This window comes from Monodelphis domestica, chromosome 8 (assembly GCF_027887165.1).
Source record: "Monodelphis domestica isolate mMonDom1 chromosome 8, mMonDom1.pri, whole genome shotgun sequence".
NCBI lineage: Eukaryota > Metazoa > Chordata > Mammalia > Didelphimorphia > Didelphidae > Monodelphis > Monodelphis domestica.
The window spans coordinates 28,770,795-28,788,661 of record NC_077234.1 but is presented as its reverse complement, the minus strand read 5'-3'; the positions used below and the strand labels follow the sequence as shown (position 1 = coordinate 28,788,661).

The 17,867-nt window shown below is 36.9% G+C and overlaps 1 pseudogene; it reads left to right on the top strand.

Moving 5' to 3' along the window:
• LOC107649759 (small ubiquitin-related modifier 2-like) overlaps window positions 1–17,584 on the top strand; it is a 42,013-nt pseudogene extending 24,429 nt beyond the window's left edge.
• Window positions 17,585–17,867: the final 283 nt, after the last annotated feature.

Sequence of the window (17,867 nt, the reverse complement as noted above, 5' to 3'; positions counted from 1 at the left end):
TCTGTAAAATGAACAGCAGAAGGAAATGGGTTCATGAAGAATCAGACATGACTGAATAACAACCACCAAAACAAACTAAATTAAATGAATGAGTGTAACTGAGGAATAGAGATGAGGACACATCCTTGCTTCATTTCTATGGAAAGATGGGAGTGGAGGAGACTGCTGGTACAGGATGTTGCATATACTGTCAAAACCAGCCAATGTGCCAGATGGCTTTGCTTTACTGTTGTCCTTTGTCTGTGTTATAGAGGCATGTTCATTAATATCCCATAATTTATTTAGTCACCCCCATATTATGAACCCAAGAAGCCATAATTAAGCTAGTATGAAGGTTGGTTCCTTGAGGATGGACAAATATTGTAGAGAAATAAAATATATTTCTCTACAAAGACAAGATGTTTGGCACTCATAGTAGATTCACAAAACTCATTCTCCACCAGAATCTATCTAAAGGGATTAAATGGAACTATATTCAAATGCTATCTATTTCCCGATGACTAGGCTCATTACTCACTCCTCTACTAGCTACACCAAGAATTGATCACCCTTCCATTTTCATGTCTTTGTTTTCCTCCTTCAGAATCAAAATCAGGAGTTGTCTCTTCCATGCTTTCAGTATCCCCCAGTTAGAAGCAATCTTCTTGTAGTTCTCCTTTATTTTATGGCACTTAGTCTATTTTATGTTATATTTCATTTTCCCCAATTCAATGTAATTTCTTAAAGATCAAGGAATATGTCTTGCTTAATACTTATTTCCTCAACACCTAGTACCTCATGCATAGTAAATTCCAAACAGTGTTTTCAGGAATGAAAAATTGAAAATAATATATGCTTCAGATTTGAAATCGCCTCTCCTTCTACTATCAGAAATAACCTTCACACATGATCCTTTCATGGACACATGCAGTCTATTATGGAAATGACCTTCTTTCAAGACTGGATAGTCCAGTTTTAAAATGTTGGCTTTGTATTTTGAATCTGATTATGGTCTTTACTTTTCCCTAAAGAGAAACACTGCCTGGATCATCAATTAATAGAGGCATTTTCTTTTTTTAATTAATTTTTTTTTCAATTAAATATATATTTATTATCTCACTCTCTTATCTCTCTTCTTCAGTGGGAAAATAAAATAAAAACACAAGCCTTGTAAGATATATGTATAGAAAAGCAAAATAAATCACTACCTTGACCATTTCCACAACTACATGTCTCTGTTTACATCTTGAGTCTTTCACCTCTCTGTCTGGAGACAAGTTGTATTCTTCATCATCAGTCCTCTGAACTCATGTTTGGTCACTGTTAATCAAATTTCTTAATCTTTCAAAGTTGTTGTTTTTACACATGTTCCTCAGTAAGTAGAGGTAGATGAGTCTTCATGAATCAGAGAATTCTAGCACTTGAGAGAACCCCATAGGTCATCTAATCCAACTTCCCAACCAATGCAGGATCTTTATTCCATAAGATTACTGAACAAATGGTCAACCATACTGTGTTGGAATATTCCAGTAGTAGAAAGACCTACAAAAGACTTTTAGATAGTTCATTCCATTATTGAATAGCTTTAGTTAATATTTAGTTCTTACTTACTTGGAGTTGAAATCTAACTCCTTGTAACTGCCTTTCGATGATATAAGATGTGACTTTGAGAATAATGATAAGGAAATATATTCTCTTTTCCGTGAGACCATAAGATTCATAGATCGAAGAACACATAATGTAAATTGTACTTGGACCTTAAATCTCTAGGCTATTTTGGTACACAAAATATTAGTAGATTATCATGAACTTTGGTATATTTTATGTGGAAGAGGCATGAAGTGAGAGAGAGGACTTACAAGACAAACCAAGCATGCAAGAAACAAAGCTGGGGACCTGATCTGTCAATCAAGGTGAAGATTCCAAATGGAATGTTCCCAGGAGAGTCAGTTGGAGCTGGCCAGGGGAGATGAACTGAGGAGATTTGGGCTCTTTGGATTTTCTGAACAAAGGGGAGAGACTGGCTTTTCCTGACTTGGTCAGAGAGAGACCTTTGTGGCTTACTCAAGCAGAGATTATCTGACTAAATAAAGAAGAAAAGAAAATTTAACAGTTGTCCTCCAAACTCTCTGACTGTCTCTGAGTAATAGCTGTGGCAAGACTGACATTTCCTAAAACCCTCCTAATTCTCCTTGTAGACTAGGGACACCCCTATCCCTCTCACCTTAAATTTCCATCCTGTCCTATCTTTCCCAATAAACCTCCTTACCTGAGTAAGAGAACAAGGGTATCATCTCTAAATCTCATAGTTCACCTTTGAATTGATAGAAAGATGACTGACTAAGACTGGGGGAGGGGAAAGGGTGGCAGGAGGGCTTTGGGTGGAAAACTGGGAGGTGAAGGATAGAGGGTAGAAAGTAGTTTGATCTATTAGCCATCAATACTGAACAATAAGCATTCCTAGAGTACCCTTGTTAGTAGTGTCTCTCTAGTCACACCAGTACCTCTATCTCTCATTATCTATTTATCTCTTATCAATCTCCATTACAAATAGGTACCTTTAGGTTCCCCTAGTGTTTCTCTAGTCTGCCAAAGTATCAATTTACCACAGCCAGAAATAGTTCCACAGATTATCTATTTATTACGTTTAACCTTATTGGAGAACAAGACCCGATGAGTCAGGATTAACGTGAACCCAGAAGAACTAGTCTCTATTTGACTTCTAGACATCTAACTATGATTATTTTTTTTTCTGTTCAAAAGAATGCCAGTGATTTAAATGAAATCATAAGTATTGTACAAATTGCTGATTTATAATATATATAGATATAGATATATAGATAGTAGGATGACAAGATAATGCATTACACAATGGAATCAGGATAGAAAAAATGATTTGAAAGGTGATTATGGACCAAATCTAAAAAAAGAGAATTCATTTGGATGCATGTAAAGTCTTACACTTGAACTAAGAAAAGCTGTGTGTACACGTAGAGGATATGGGGTATAGGACTGTAACTTAGTTTGTGTAAGAATGTTTCAGGGGTACAGAGAATATCACTTGTGACATTCCAAACATTTAAGAAATATTGAGAATATATAAGCACCAAAGCTATTTCCAATTAGATAACTGGTCAAAGAAAAGTGGATAAAGAGTTTCCCAAAACAATCATGAACTATAATTTATTACATGAAAAGCCAAAACCCAGTAATAAATGAAAATTAAAAAATGATGATTAAAACAACTTTGGAGCCCTACATCCTCACACTACAAACTCTGGCAAAGATGTAAAAGAAAGGAAGAACCAGTGTTAGAGGGTCTATAAGAGGGCAGACATTAATACCTTGTTGGTTGAGCTATTAAGTGGTCCAAATGTTCTGGATACCAATTTGGAATTAAGCAAGAATGATTAAGGTGCCCTGTGAATGATTAAGGAGTCCTTATGAATCTCACTATTGCACATACAGTGCAAGGAAGACAAAGATGGAAGCAAAGACCCAATATTCAGAGTATCCTGAAAATCTTAGTGTAGTTTTGAGCTGTCAGAGTTCAAGTCCTTAAATGGTTTGGGATACTCTCTAAAAGAAAAAAATAATGATTTCAGCTCTCTGTGGTATAAAAGATTGGTAACAAAGTTAAAGCCATTGATTAGTGAAATGCTGAAAAAATGTATTATGAAGCAGAAGTGTAATATTATTGTGCAAAAAGAAATTATAAATATGATAAAGAAAACTAGCAATTTGTACAAATTAATACAGAGCAAAATAAGTTTCATGACTACAACAATATTTTATTAACTGGAATGAATTAATGTATCACACAAAGGATTCAAACTCTGAATAATGGGAAAAATAATTAACATTATAGAGAACAGATATGGAAACATTTCACTTCTCTTACAAAAGAGACATAGAGGATTACTAGGAAAAATATTTGTACATTTTCTTATATGATCACCATAATAAGTAATTTTGCTCATATTGTTAATATGTATCATTTTCATAAGAATAATTAGTGGTGGTGTGAACAGAGCAGCTTGCTTAGAGTCAGGAATACTCATCTTCCTGAACCTGTCCTCAGAGGATCTATGAGCCTATGCAAGTTACTTAAATCCATTTGCCGCAGTTTCCTCATCTCTACAATGAGTTGATGGAAATGTCAAACTATTCTAGTATCTTTGCCAAGAAAACCCCAAATGGGGCCACAACTAGTAAGACAACTGGAAAAAGACTGAACAACAAAATCAATCTCCAAATGGGGTTGAAACAATTGTCATCATTGTCACCCTGGAAAAAATACATCTACTTTGACATTCATACTCCTTATTGATAGACACTAGCCTAGACCTCTAGTTCATGATCACTGTACTCTGCTCTTAACTTTCTCTCTCAACATTTTCACCAATTCACATCTCCTCTGACTCCTTTTATATATTGTTCTCCACCATTCCAATATAAGCCTCTTGAGGGTAGGATGCTTTGTTTATAGCTGTATCCTCAGAATCTAGCTTGGTGCCTGAAATATAATAAGTACTTACTAATTGCTCTGTCTGTAAGTTATCTATATCTATCTTTGAAAAAACAAAGGGCAGCAGGGTACATTAAAAATAACTAGGAATTTTAGTAGACTACAACTCATGGTGTCAATAGTGTGCTGCTGCTAACTTAGATATGCTGATGTCATCCTTGATCAGAGTAAAAGAAACTGAGAGCATAGAATAAGTTAGACAAAATCCCTGCTTCACTCTGTTCCAGTAGGTTCACTTCTGGAGTGTTATTGGCAGTTCATGGTCCTCCATTTTAAGAAGAATAATGAACAACTCAAAAGCATGAAGAGAAAAGCAACCTGAATAGTGAGAAGACTGGAAGCCATAATGTACATGGAACTTCCAGTGTTTTTTTTTTTCCCCTAAGGAATAATCTCAAATATTCAGTATTTGAAAGTCGTTACGTAGAAGAAAGGTTGGATGTGTTCCACTTGGTCCCAGATACCAAAACCAGGGCAAAAGGTACATTTATAGAGTGCCAGTTTTTTGAGATAGTCCCTTGGCATAAGGGAATCCCTCTTGGGAGGAGGTAGAGTTCCCCTAATAAGTGCTTATTTTCTACAACTGGGTTCACACTGTCATACTGCCCAAGTACAGGTGTGCTGTCAACAGGTTAACTCCTTTTCTAGGTACCCAGTTTATGTCCAAGGAAAGGCCCATATGCTGGTCAGGGATGATGGGCAAAACCAACCTTTAATGAATTAGTGTGCTGAGAATAACATTCAAAGCAACAGGAGTCAGTTTAATTCAATAGGGAAAAGGAAGGGAGAGTGAGAGGAAAAAGGGGCAACTCAGGCATGCACACAGAGTATAACTCATGTAAAGGTGATGGAGCACAGAGATATGGAGCTCTTGAGCAGAAAAGGGTGCCCCATCAGGAAGGGGTGCTCTTACAGAAGGGGAGAGTGGGATCCTAAGTGCTCTTATACTATGATTTTTCATGGCCTGCCTGGAGCTGGTTATCCTGCATATCGGGGCAGGACAAAATATTGTTTGTCATCAGAAACAAAAAAACAGGTGGCAGTAGGCAACATTTTATTTGGGGGTTTTGTAAATTTAGCGGAAAATCAAGTTGGTGATTTACAAAATATCATTTAGTTGATACAGCTATACAAATCATTAAAAAATGTTGCTGGTGTTTGTCCACGAGTGAATTCTTTAATATAAGCTTACAATCTTTCTTAGGGGGAGACTGCCATTATGTTCTCAAAATCATCAAGCCTAATCTTATAACAATGGTTTCCGTGCATAGATTCTATAAGCTTTATCCTCTTGTAAGAGGAAACTGTCCTGGTGATCTCAAGATCCCCAGGCTTCACCTTATAACAGTCAGGTTTGGAGTTAATTCTATATTAAACTTATATCTCAGAGTGAAGTGGATCGCCTTAGGATGATGTGAGTTTCTCCTGCAAGGATATTTTAAAGAAAAAAAATCTGTTATAAGGACTGTGTCAGGCAAACCTGTGATTCTGTGATTCTCTGGAAGACTTCAGATAATTCAATATATTATTACATTACATTACTCTTCTTTTCTCCTAGTTACATTGACACAGTGTCTTTATTCTTTAATTAAAATGATTTACAGATGCTGAACCATCCCAGTTACATTTCTCTGGATGCATATCAGTTTCTATCCATAAAATGCCTCATGCCATTGACAAACTTGATAAGCCTGCTGTCTAAGCTTTTCTGTCCAATTTGACCAATAAATTGATGAATAGGACAACATCAAAAACAAAATCTTAACTAAGACTTTGGGATTCCATCTTATGATGGGAATGACAGACAAGTGTATCAGTTGAATTTAATATGATGAAATTCAGTAACAAAAAATCAACTTCTCAGATACAAGATCAAGGAGAGAAAATTAGATAGCAATTGTCCTAAAGAAGATCTGGGGATTTTAGCAGATCACAAGCTAAGTTGGTGAGCACTGTGATGTAACAACAACCTAATACAAACTTGGGATGAATTAAAGAGGCATAGATTCCAATAGGGAGGTGATGGTCCCATGTCTTCTACTCTCATCAAACCACTTATGCAGTCCTGTTATCAGTTATGGGCATCAATGTTTAAAATGATATTGATGAGATGGAAGATGTTCAGACAAATTCAATGAGTTTGGAAAAGTGTCTCTAGTTTATATATCACTAACTATTAATGAATCATTTAAAAGCTATAGAGATACAGAGTCTAGAGAGAACTCTGGGTGAAATGATAACTGTATTCTAGTATCTGAATGGCTGTCATATGTGGGCGGGGGGGGAGCTAAATTTATTCTGTCTGGTACCAGAGGTTGGAACCAAGAGTAATGAATGAAAGTTGCAAAGAAGCTAATTGAGGCTGATGACAGGAAGACAAAAATGAGGATAACTTCCTAAGAATTTAAAGCTGTCCCCAAATGGGAGGCAGGGAGTTTCCTTTCCTTGAAAGTATTCTGGAAGAGCCTGTATGACCACTTGCCCAGTGTGTTATAATGGAACTTCCCATCATATGTATGCTAGACCAGAGAACAGCAGTGGTTCCTTCCAAGTTCTAGAATTCTGTAGTTCTTACAAGAGGATTCTCAATGTGTTGGAGGAGGGGGAATTTTTCTGAAAGCTAGCAATTAAAACCAGAATTGAATTAAAGAGTAACTGGTCAGAGTTAAGGATTGGTGAAAAAAAGTAATAATTGTATAAGTATGAAACATGCATCTTTTCTTTCCTCCATGTATTCTATGATCCAGTAACTGGGTTGTCCTTGTTATTCCTTCAATAATAATCTCCACCTCCCAAATCTGGGTATTTTTCATTAGCTTTCCCCCAATTCCTGGAATGCTCTCCTTGCTTTTGACTTTCTTATGTTTCTGAGTTCATTCAGATCCTAACTAAAATCTTAGATTCTCTAAGAAAACTATCTTGGTGCTCCTTAATGCCAGAACCTCCCCTCTGAGATTATTTTGAATTCATCACACATGTATAAATTAAATGTATAGATATGTATGTATATATGCATATATATATATATATGTTTCTATCTATCATGTATGCATAATTGCTTCCATCCTGCCTCTCCCATTAGACCTTGAGAGTTTTCTTTTATATCCTTATTATTTAGCACAGTGCCTAGCACATAGTAGGCACTTAATAAATCCTGGCTTTCTTAACATCTAGTGGGTATTTGTCATTAGGCTATACCCCATCTTCCTCCCTTTAAAACAGTGAAAAGTAGTTCATGTCAGTTTACCTACCTATAAGAAGAAAAGTAGTTTGATCCTGAAGTCACAAGCAAGGTTCTACTATTAATTTATTGGTAGTTAGTCAATGAAGTAGCATTTATTAGATACCTACAATGATCCAGGTAATGTGTGCTAAATGCAAAAAAGACAATCTAGCATTGTAGATTTACAGCTGAAGGGACTCTCATTTCCAAATTCTCTCTCTTTTGGAAGAGGAAACTGAGGCTTAGAAGGTTTAGTGGTCTGCCAAAGGATACATGAGTAATAAGCTACAGAGTCAGGATTTAAACTGGGCTCGGTCTCTAAATTCTTCCCACTTTACATGATTGTGGACCTTGTAGATTGTTCTCCTTGCACAGAGTTACTTTTTATTCTCTTTTCTTTAAGATGTTTGTATCTATTAATGATTAATAAATTAGAATTATCTTAAATGAAAGAAAAGTATCAAGTATCTTGTGTGCTGCTATCCTTGGCAATTCAGACTTATATGGCTGACAGTAAACTCACAGAATCATTGTTTGATCTGAGACTCATGGGTAATTTGGTGCCACTTTTGAGAGAATTCCAGTGATCCTGTGTGGAGTCATTAGAGGCTAACAGGTCAAATGGCATCCTGAGAAACCACTGCACATCTTTGCATTCTGATCCAAACTTTCTGGGAGCTCCACTGGAGACCAAATGGGAAACAAGGGTTAGGAACTTTATCTATTGTCCAGACATCTGTACCCACAGCAGGCTGTCAAAAGAACTGCTGTCCTGGATGCCAAAGTCACCCAGGGGGCTCATCAGCTCCAAAACAAGACCAGAGTCTGAGACAGCTCCAAAGTACTAACAATGTTAACTGATTGTGTTGCCTGCCAAGGAGAGGGAGATCACTGCCAGGATCAAATAACACTTTCCTCTGCTTGGCGTGGGGAAGTCATAATTTTTTCATGACACTTGGAGGAGAATAGGGGTGGAATTTGAGCTGTGCTTCTGGAACTTAAGACCAATCCATCTGGTGAGAGAAAGTTGAGTTTGGGAACTTTGGCTAGACTGTGGGCCAGGGAAATATGGTTAAAAGCAAACTGGTGGGCACTGGGGATCTTGGTACAACTTTTAGAAATTCTTTCAGAAAGGTTTCAGTCTCTCATCACTTTTGCTCCTCCTTCTGGTAGCCAAAGTAATTAATGAGCATCATTCAGAAGTTATTTAAAGAAGATTTATCTCATTTGACTCCTGTTCTCCTGTTGTTCACTTTAAAAGCTAATAAAGATCTTGTGTAGACAGCTGTGTGTCATGGTCTTAAGAGTTTGGGATTTTGGGGGGTCATATTTTCATGGGATACATGTAGAGAATAAGAAGAAATTAAAGTGAGTATGAGCCGTTTTGGTGTCAAGATTGTTGCCCTGTCTTTTTCTTGTCATTTCATTCACAAATGTCACCTATTATGATTTATGTCTTACCCTTTTCTGCAATCATGTCTAGAAATAGCATGAAACCATTCTCTTGATTTTCTGAATATGATGTGTTTTATTTAAATTCCAAACATCTCTATTCCTCAACTTACTTCCATTATGGAATTCTTCCCCAAACTGCAAACTCTTGTTTTTGTCACCTAAAGTTTAAGAGTCAAATTAAATTTGCTCTCACTCCATCTCCCAAACCAAGTCTTCTTCAAACTGAATAATTTCTGTTGTTGACACCATCATCTTTTCAGTCACCTGAGTTGATGTCTTTAGAGTCATTCTCCAATTTTCTTTCTTCTTTCCACCCAATATCTATTTAGTTAGTCTTCCCTACTCACATGGCCATCATTATACCTCAGCCTGACATCACCCATCAGGTATCTCAACTGATCTCCTTACATTCAGCCACTTCAGCTACTAAAATACTCTTCTTAAAGTACAGATGTGAATATGATAATTCCCTCTTCAAGAGTCTTTATTGTCCCTATTGAATTAAGAGAGAAATATAGACTGAATACTAAAAGGCCTTCGTAATATGGTTTTTATGTTTTATCCAGAGAAATCACAATCACTGCCCTTCATGTATTCTAGGTCCCATTCAAACTAGATTACTTGATTCTTCCAGAGCTCAGTATATTAACTTAAAACTACCCCCTGTCCCATCCACAAAAGGAAGCATTCCTTTCTGACCTCTACATCTTAGCATGCATTCCTGCTTCTTTCAAGGTTCAAATCATATTCCACTTTCTTATGGAGAGTATTTCCTAATCTTTTTAATTACTAATATTCTTTCTCTATTCAGTGATCTTACATTTACTTATCAAATTAATATTGCATCCTATTAACCATTACTCATGTCCGGCACATATCCTTTTATGATCATATGTTTATTTGATAATATGAATGAATAAATGAATGAATAAGAATTATTCTCTGCTTGGATTCCACTCTGGAGAGTGGAAGCCAGGAAGGATTGCTCTGTGCAGGGAAGTCAAAGGGAATTGTGATTAGAACAAAGGGGCGTATATCCTTTCTAGGAATGGCATTTATGTTTATGTGACTACTTTTCAGAGCATTGGATCATGGCTACATAGACACAAATTCTGGTACAAGATTGAGACTAGAAAGTTGAAGATGTTGCCTAGGGATGGGCAGGAAGTGGTATGGTCATCCTACTAAATGTAGGGATAGGGGTTGCTGTCCATTTTCTCTTAGACTTTCTTGTACATTGTATTTGTTGTTTAGTCATTATGAGTTGTATCCAACTCTTCATGACCCATTGGGGTTTTTCTTGGCAAAGAAGCTGGAATGGTTGTCCATTTCCACCTCCTGCCCATTTTCCAGGTGAGGAAACTGAGGTAAACAATGTTAAATTACTTATCTAGGTCTGATAGGAAATGTCTGAGGTCAGATTTGAAGTCAGGTCCTCCCCCATTTCTATAAAGATATCTGATATTTATAAAACTGAAGAGCCTTGTCTAAGTTCATATAACCAGCAAATAGCATCTCTCTTATCATCTTAATAGGTTGTAATTTTTTATGCTTGATTAATTGATTAAGGATCACATATCTCGTATTAGAAAGAACTTCAGTCAATTCAGTCCAAATCTTCTCATTTTACAGAAACAGAATTAAAGAAGGAAAGAAATTATTTGGTGTAATACCAACATCTGGAATCATGAAGATTTGAGTTCCAATCCCCCTTCAATAATTTATTAATTGTGTGATTTCAGTCAAGGTATTTAACTTCTCCTAAACTCTTTCACTTTGTAAAATGGGAATAAAAATAACATCTATTTCCTAAGATAGTTGTGGGGAATCAAATTATTCATATATATGTTTATGTGCTTAACAAGCTTTTAGAACTATATAAATGCAAGCATTTTGAAGGAACTTGATTATGTTCAACTCAATTTTATGCCACATAGGCAGGTCGGATTTTTTTCCAGGTCCTCTGACTCCAGTTCCAGTCTCTTTACATTGTACTACCCTGCCCCTAAAGAGTCACATCTCTGATTCCTAAATTTTGATGGAGAAATGCCATTGATTAAAAAAAAAAGAAATGCTACTAGTGCCCCTTCATAACAGTGCAGGGGTTTTATTAGACACTGAATCCAACTTCTGAAAGGGCTGTGACATTGAAGAGGGCATTTCCCTAGCAGTCTACTCTCATAAAGAAGGAATTAAGTTATGTGAGAGATTGGGAATGGCAGTACTCCACTCTCAGTAATTACTAAAAGAGAGGAAACCAGCAGCAGTTGTAGCCAGTTATAAACCATAATGAAGCCAGTTTGGCTGTATAGGTCATTGAAGGAGGTTGGGGAATCTCCTTGTCTGTAGGCTTTTAGGATGAATTCCTATCTGTCAGGCAACTGCTTAATGGCTTTTATAGATGTAGTTCTGCTTAAAATCAGAGAAAAGGAAAGTCCCTTAGCTACTCACCCAGTGTAATAACTTATTTTGTACAAGTGACAGAGAAGTCTGATTTCAGACTTGTTTCTTTAGTACATTTTCCTGGAGAGGAATAGATGGACTGAGGGGAAAATATCTTGTCAGGTTTCATCTTTGTGTTTGATTATAAGAATCAATCATACATTTATCTCCAGATTCTTTTCAAAGCAATGCATTTGGGGAGAACCAAGGTCATTGGACCTGACTCCGATTTCAAATCATGCCAAGTGAAAGGGAAAACTATAATTGTTTCCCAACTAGACGCTCTGAAGCTAGATTACCCTACCCAGGCCACCCTGGGTCTAGCTATTCAAATAATCTTCCAAATGCACAAGGCAAAGGACTGACAGTGCCACTCTTCTTCAAAGACTTTCATAGGCTTTTAGGATTCAAATTCCTTAGTCCAATATATATAACTAGCACAGTGTGTCCCTAAGATAATTTTTCTAGCATCATTTCAATCCTTATAACATCATTTCAATGTGAATTACTCACAGTCATTTACCTCCCAGATAAGATATCATGTCCTGGAGAACTTAACCTTTTCAACTCAGGTTTAGTGCTATCCCATACCACCTTTTGTTTGATGAATCTCTTCCATAGCCACTAAAACAAACCCAGCTCCAACCATGATTTACATCCCTTGTAGACCTTTCTCTTTTATAGGCAGGTACCCACACTTTGTCTAATTCTGTAACCACAATCAATCACTACTGCCATTGATCCTGAAGAGGGTATGAAAGTCTATTTATTCCTTTAAAACTCCCTTCACTCAACCCTTTCAACTTTTCAAATCAAGATATCTCTCCCCAGTTTGCCAGGATTCCCTAAATCAGAGACTGAGTGCTCTGCCCCAGCCCCTGCCCCCAGAGACTGTGAGCCATGCCCCACCAGACCAAATGCTGCATGCACTTTGAGGCCCCCAACTATTCCACACAGGGGAAGGAGGAAGTATTCTCACTGGGATACTGGGAAAAAAGTCCAGGTGAAATGAGGAATGTCCTTAGCATATGTAGCAAGGGGGAGGGGAGTGACCATAGCACTCTGCTCCCCTCCAGCTCTGCTGCCTTTGTGTTGCTCACCTTACTCCCTGTGTGCTACCATTGGGCGTCTGGGCAGTGGGGTGTATGCTGTGAAAAAATGTCATTAGACAGAGTTGAGAGGGAGAAGGGAAAAACTCAGCCTAAGTCCCTCTGCCTTTCTAGTAATGAACTCTGTCAGGCAACAGCACATGTGCCGACAGAGTGCTCTGCATGTCCTTTCTGGCATGTGTGCCATAGGTTTTCCATCTTAGCCCTAAACATATTATATTTCCATATAATAAAGAGAGATACCTGAGAACAGGGACTGATTTTGCTTTTCTGTTTATATAGCCTAATAGCCTGTTAGTCATTTTGCAGTGGCGTCCAACCCTTCATAAATCTACATAGGGTTTTCTTGGCAAATTTTTGGAGTTATTTACCATTTCCTCTTCTAACTCATGTTATAGATCATGAAACTGAGGCACATATGGTTAAATGACTTGCCTAGGGTCAAACAGCTAGTATGTATCTGAGACAGGATTAGATTTCATCTTCCTGATTCCATGTCTGGTACGATACACTATGCTACCTACTTCCTATTTTATAATTTAGCACAATGCTTAATGAATGCTATTCCCTTCACTCTCATTTCTATATATTTTTCATGTTTTGAAAAGTTCTTCACATACTTCATTTCATCTGAGTTCTAGGTATCTCTTATTACACATATATTATAAATTGGAAACTGAAGTTCAGAAAGGTAAAGTGATTTTCTAGCTATACTTTTGTCTAGTTAGTTGGCCATTTTAGGAATATATTCTCTCTATCCTCTCTGCCTGATAAATTTCATTCTTCCCTTCAAGATCCAGCTGAGGTGTTACTTTCTCCATGACACCTCTTCTGATGATCTGAACTCTCCTAAGAATTTTTCTATTTTCACATTAATTTCATTCATAGAAAAGCCTTTCTGCTTAAAACTCTTCAAATTGTACTCCCTACAAGTGATTTTTATCTTCTTATGCTATTTACATTTCCATTAAAAGATAGGTTCTGGAGCAATAACTTCTCAATGGAAAGTTTGTAGGGTTAGGAAGTTGGTAATGTCCCAGGTTTTTAGTCTCCTGGAATTTGATTCAATTTGGGACCTGACTTCAAACCTCAGCTCTGCCACCTACTAGGAGTATGAATTCCGTTAAGTCACCTCATCTCTCCAGCTCTCTCTTTACTTTTCAAAATAAGAAGGTTGGACTAGATGACCTCTGAGGTCCCTTTCTTCTCTAAACTAATGAAATATCAGATCCTTTACAAAGTTAAAATAAGCTTAATTCCAGAAGCTCTTGGAATTTGTAATCTAATACATCAAGATCCTTCTTGGGCAAAAAAAATAATAGGACTTTAGCTTGAATTCAGATTAAGACTTTGTATTACAGAACAGGAAACAAAAAGAAGGAAGCAAATATTTATTAAGCACATACTGAGGAGGAGGCATGCATGCAAGAGAGAATTTACATGCATGCAGGACAGAAAGCTGAGGACAGAAGAGCTGTCAATCAAGTGACAATTCCATTGGATTGTTCTGGGGAAAGACAGTTGGAGTCAAGCCAGCAGCTCAACTGGGATGAACTTAATTCTGAGCTAGGCTGAGAGGCTTTCTGAGCTTGACTTTGAGGCTGGTGAACTAAGTTTTTGATGTGGCTGATGATGGTAGCTGAGAAAGAAGAAACTATTTGTATCTCTGTGACTTACCTGGCTAATTAGAAGAAGAAAGAAGACAGACAGTTGTTCTCATACCTCCCTGACAGACTCTGTGTCACAGTTGTGACAGATCTGCCATTTCCTCAGTATCCTCAAAACCAAGGCTCCTTGTATAGACTAGGGAAAATCCCATCCCTCTTACCTCATCCTCTATCCTTGTCCTGTCTTCCCCAATAAACTTCCTTATATGAGAAATTAAGAGAAAAGAGTATCTTCTCTAAATCTCATAGTTTACCCTGAGTGAATTGAAAGAAAAGGGGGAGGAGAAAATAAAGGCTTCATAAGAGGGGAGGAAACAGGAGGCATTGAGGGAGGAGGGTAGGAAAACCTCTGATCCTTTAGTCATCCAATATTGCTCAATAGACATCCTCAGACGTATCTCTCTATTACAAATTAACCATCTAGTAACATTCAGTATACACCCTCGGTTATCTCTCTATTACAATACACAATGTGATAGATACATAAATATTTTCTCAGTAGATATTTATGACAACCTCAGGAAATAGGTGCTATTACTATCGCCATTTTACTATAGAGGAAACTGAGACAGGCTGAATTTAAGTAATTTATCCAGTTTCACACAGCAAGAAAGTAACTAAAAGTGTTTTTAAATTCAGATCTCTAGCACTCTATTGACTGTGTCATACAGCTATCTCTTAAAAAATCTACATGAAAAAAGAACTCAGGAGTAAGAGGGCTTGGTTTGCAATAATTGTTCTGTTACTATTCTACATAGTGAAGTTTAGGCAAATCACCTCATCTTTCTAGGCCTTCCTGAGTTTTCTCATTTGTAGAATGAAGGCATAACAACAAGGTATCTTAAAGTTCTCTTCCCTCATTTGGGAGTAAAAATCTAGTGATCTTTCTTTTTTTCCCCATATTTACTCTGGTAAATTCCAATTTCTTTCTGGTTTATAGAGACTACATTTTGCAGATTTTTAAATTTGAAATTTTTTTATCTTCAAATGAATAAATAAGTGAATAAAAAGTATTTACCAAGTACTTTCTATTTGCCAAGCAAGTGCTAAATACTAAAGACATAAGTAGAAAATTTGGTGTGAGGAGGGTTGATATCTATAGAGAATTAGGAGCCAGAATGAAACTTTTTTTGGTTTGAAATCCATAGGGATGCTTAATAGGCTTTGATTAACATAGTGTTTCAATTTGACATAGTGTTTCAACAATACTGATTCATTCATGCCTAGATAATGGAGGTAAGAACATTATAGGAGGTGAGAATAGAAACTCTGATAGAATCTAGGTAGATAAGAAGCTGCATTGGATGGAATGCAAAACAAAGTTATGCCCAGCTAGTTGTATTAGGTATTCTATCATATTTAGACAAACTGACCAATCAGGGTAGTGTGGCCACCAGGGTAGGAATTCCAGAACTGAGCTACATCCCATAAATTTTCAGACCTAGGATATGATCAGTGGTCTAGAAGATGTAACTGCAATGCTGATGGCAAAGTTCAGAGAATGATATAGTAGAGCAGAGAAGATGGGAAGAAACCAAAAGGGATGGACATAAAATGTGTCCAGAATTTGCTAGATAAGGTGGGTCATGTTATGTATTTACCATTCAGAATGGTAGAGCCTCTAGCAGTTGAATTTAAAATGAGTAGGACATGAGAAAACTACCCAGGAAAAGTATTTAGTTGAATGTTTGAATCTGCCTATTGGACCCAATGAGAGAGAAAACTTGATCTCACAATCATGATTATTCTAACTGAAGCCAATATCCAATCTGGCAGATTAGATAAAATCATAGACATAGAAATAGGAGGATGCTGATTTTTAAATCTTGACTCAGACATTTATTACTTTGAGAACCTGGATAAGTTACAATGAGCCTCAATAATCAATAAAGGAGTGGGTCTAGATGTTCTGTGATATTCCTTGAAGCTTCAGATGTGTGATTCTGGAACATTATTTCTCAGACTCAGTTTCTTCACCTATTAAACAGTTAGCTCTTATCTCCAAGGGTTATTGTCTTTCAAGAGAGAGATTACATGTACAGAACTTTTGGAATTTAATATGATATAGTATCAGTTATTATTATTATTATTATTATTAATAAACTCATATTTTTCACTTTTTAGAGGAGCATTAAAATTTTTATATAAATTTCATTTTATGAATATCAGTTTGTGTATGGAGAAGTCTGTGTGCTAAAATGGCAGAACTTGGGCATTATATTTCTGACCCAAACTCTTATTCCCTGAAAATGAGATCTCTGGCTCTTGACTTGTACCCTAGTCAACCCAGAGGGGAAAAAGGGTAATGAGCCAACACTCCCTGAAAACCAGCTGTTACATCTGAGCTATGATTTCCCTAGTAAACTGATTACAAAATATTGGGTCTATTTAAGAGGCATCATAAAACTTGTCTTTTGAAATAATGCAGCCCAGGCCCAAAATAAATAAATAATGAATGAATAAATAAATAGTCTTTCTTATTTTGATACAATTGGGATTTAATCAATCAACAAACATTTATTAAACATTGTCTGCCTGCCAGTCACTGTGCTAAGTGCTAAAGATACATAGGAAAAAAGGCAACTGTTCCTACTCTCAGGTAGCTCATATTCTAGTAGGAGACAAAGTGTATTTATAACTACACCATTTGCTCTCCTCTTCCTCCTCTATCTTCTTCTCGTCATCTTCCTCCTCATTCTTCACCTCCTTCTCCTCTTCCTTCTCCTCCTTCTCTTCTTCTTCCTCATTATAACCATCACTATAATTTTCCTTCTCATCCTCCTTTTGCTCCTGCTCTTGCCACTACTGTTTCTACCCCCTTCCATTCCCCCACCATTCCCTTGGAGCAGACCATCCTAGTGCCACTTTTGTGAAGCCACAGCTGAGGAGATCCCCAGGCCAATGAGAAGCTGGAGAAAGGAGTCAAGACTGAAAACAACGACCACATTAATTTGAAGGTGGCAGGCAAGATGGTTCAGTGGTTCAGTTAAAGATTAAGAGGTCCACACCACTTAATGAATTAATGAAAACCTATTGTGAATGACAGGATTTGTCAATGAGGCAGATCAGATTATGATTTGAGGAGCAGCCAATCTAAGGAACAGATTCAGCTTCACAGCTGGAAATGGAGGATGAAGGTACACTTGATGTACTTCAGCAGCACACAGGAGGAATTTATTAAAAAGAGGACTGCAAATCTACTCCAAAACTGTGCTCCCAAGGAAAACAATAGATTCACTATTAGAAAACCAAGATTTGGTTCCTCCATATCCTGACTACTGCAGTATAGTTTTCACTTTTCTTTGATTCCCTTCTCCCATTCCTTGATTGTACATAAAGTAACTGATGTATGTGCACAGGCATAATATGTATTTTCTAACTAACTGGCCAATGGTATGTTTTGAGAAACATCAAATGGATATGGGGAGGGGAAAAAATAACAAACTGGTTCTGTGAAAATATCC